Here is a 3,044-nt window from a genome sequence, read left to right on the forward strand (position 1 = left end):
CAAATACATACTATATTATTTGTTATGTAATTTAGTTTGTGTTCCTGCAACTATTTAATATAATAAGCTTGCCAAGAAAATATAAACAATAATTCCATAGCTGTCAACAGCAGTCGAACAAAGTCTGCAGTGATGAAAGCTTGGTGAAAGCTCTACGTTTCTAACCGTAAACGCTTAGTCATAACTTTGAAAAATGTATTTGGAATACGACGACATTGTGACAAATGATGCGGAAAATAGGAAGTCATATGCACGCACACACAGAAAGCTAAGAACTGTTGATTATTTGAGCGGCAAAAATTTATAACCCAGTGAGCAAAATTTTTTTAGAAATAATATTTAGAAGAGTAAATATGTGGGGCTAAAGGATGAGTACAGAGAGATTTAAAGGGTTCATAAAATTGTTCAATACTCGGGTCGGCATTAGTACAATTCTTTTTCAAGAGATTGAGTCATAAGTAAAAAAGTAAATTTCCCGTTGGTCGAAAAAGGAAATATTTGCTTTTGAAACTCGAAATTTAGCTTATTTAAGGAAAACTGCCACTATGGAATTATTCAAAGTATTGCCCATCTGAAGCCATAACATTTACCCATTTGGCAACTCATAGCGCCTGTTCACGGTCAAGAACGAATACAGGCAATTTTGATACCTTGTTCTGATGTATTCCATTGAAGGCGTTTTGCATCGACCGGAACATATGGCAGTCAGAAAGGACATTCCGGGCTTTAAAGCGGGTAAGGTAAAACTTCACAGCCGCTGTTTTAATAATAGCTTTATAGCATAAACATTTTCTATCTTTCTTGATAGACTTCCATTACCCTAAATCTGTAAGTCCCTTCAACTTTAGAACCAAGGGAGATCGTAAAGTGTCTTTTATAAAATAGTTCTTTACTTTTATTCCGTTTGCTGAAGAAATAATATTGCTGAAAATTTTTTCCCAAGTCCGCCTAAATAGCAGCGGCTACCACTTGCGGCCGGTTACCACTTGCTAGATAAAGACCAGAAGGGCGTGTTATGATCGAGCTGGGATGGATTTTAGATTTGTGATGAGTTTAAAGACAAAATGTCGCCGCTCATTATACTATAATTGAAGAATTAGGAAACTTGAAGCAGCTTTAAGCTTTAGTTTAGTTTGATGTCTTCGATGATCAAACCAAATATACAAATCAAAATACACCCATTAAAAATTAAAAAAGGTATTTGGCGATCATGCTTTATCAGAATCAAGATTTTGGCGTGAGAAATGAAGAATGCGGAAAAGGAAGAAAAAAGAAGATGCCGAAATGCAAGCACTGGATGAAGATGATTCTTTGAGTCAAAGGCAGATGGCAACCATGTTAAATGTTGTACAGCAAACACTTTCAGAACGTTTGAAAGCTATGGGAAAGATCCAAAAGTGTGGAAAATAGGTGCCTCATGAATTGAATGAAAGACAAATGGGAAACAGAAAAAACACTTGTGAATATTTGCTTCAAAGACTCGAAAGAAAATCAGTTTTGAATCGAATTGCCACTGGCGATGAAAAATGGATTTCTTTTAAGAAATCCTAATCCCATCCTAAACCGAAATCATGGGTTAATCCGGGACAACCGTAAACATTGAAGAAGTAAGAAGACAATGCTATGAGATTAGTGGGATCAGAAAAGTGTAGTACATATATCATGAACTTCTAAAACCTGTTTAAACTGTTAATACTAATCGCTACAGACGGCAAATGATTTATTTTAACCATGCATTGATCGAAAAACTAGCAGAAGAAGAAGACAATCTTGTTCTCGATACAATTAAAGTACTTAGCAGGGAGCTCTACCCCAACAGCCGTACCCACAAAACTTGGCTTCTTCGGATTACCATTTGGTTTCGGTATTCAAATACAATAATTCGAATCTCTTCCTTTGAAAAAATCAGTCTAAATAAAATTATACTCCAACGACGGGCTCCTTAGAAACTCTTTGCTGGGTTATGACTGCTTTGCTGTTATGTTCAGACATTTGTGGGTATGTAAGTGAATTTGTTACATATTTGTTGTGAGTAATCGCAAAGCTAAGCCAACTAGAAGTATGTGAAAAATGGAAATGTTAACGTGTATATACTTTTTACTCTTACATTAACACATACATATAGTACATACATACACGTTTGAATGCTTGACAAGCCGCTGTTGCCTTGATAAACTCCAGTAGACCATAACATACAATTAGAAATGGCTCCAGGTATACTTTATGCGGTATTACGGTACTTATCAACAGCAACGGCATTTAAGTTGAAGGAAAAATGAATGAAATCTCAAAAACTGGTTCTTAAGGAAGGTTTGCAGACTTAATTCATTATATTTTCAAAAATCGAATTTTCGTTAAGAATTTTTAAAGCAATAAAGAGACTTGCCAAGTCTATAGGTGGCAGCTCGCTACTCTTCCTTTATTGTTACTAGTGGCTGGCGTATGGAAATATACCGAGAACGCAGTCTTGTGGTGAGTACAAGTTAGTGAATAGGTATTTAAGTGGATTTTACAACAATTGGCTTTTAAGGCTGATATTTCTGAAAAATTATTTAAAGCTAACTTTTTAATTTAAACTCTCGGTTGCCATATATACTGTGCCCAAAAAATAAGGTGACATTGTATTTATTTTGAAAATTCTTTATTTATTCTTCCAAATCAATTTCAACCCCTTCAAAGTAATCCCCTCCCGATGCAATGCACTTATGCCAACGGATTTTCCAATCTTCGAAACACTGGTTGTAGTCACTTTCCGGGATGGCCTTCAGTTCCGTCTTCGCTGCGGCTTGAATCTCCTCTGTCGTATAAAAACGGTGTCCCCGGAGCGGTCTTTTGAGCTTGGTGAACAGCCAGAAGTCGCACGGTGCCAGATCAGGTGAATACGGTGGTTGCGGAACGATATGGGTTGAGTTTTTGGCGAAATGATCACGAATTACGAGGGCAGTATGGGATGGTGCATTATCGTGGTGTAAATTGTCTTTCCACAATTCCGGCCTTTTTAGGCGGATAACGTTACGCAAACGACGCATAACGTTCAAATAATA

Source organism: Bactrocera neohumeralis, chromosome 3 (genome assembly GCF_024586455.1).
Source record: "Bactrocera neohumeralis isolate Rockhampton chromosome 3, APGP_CSIRO_Bneo_wtdbg2-racon-allhic-juicebox.fasta_v2, whole genome shotgun sequence".
Classification (NCBI taxonomy): Eukaryota; Metazoa; Arthropoda; class Insecta; order Diptera; family Tephritidae; genus Bactrocera; species Bactrocera neohumeralis.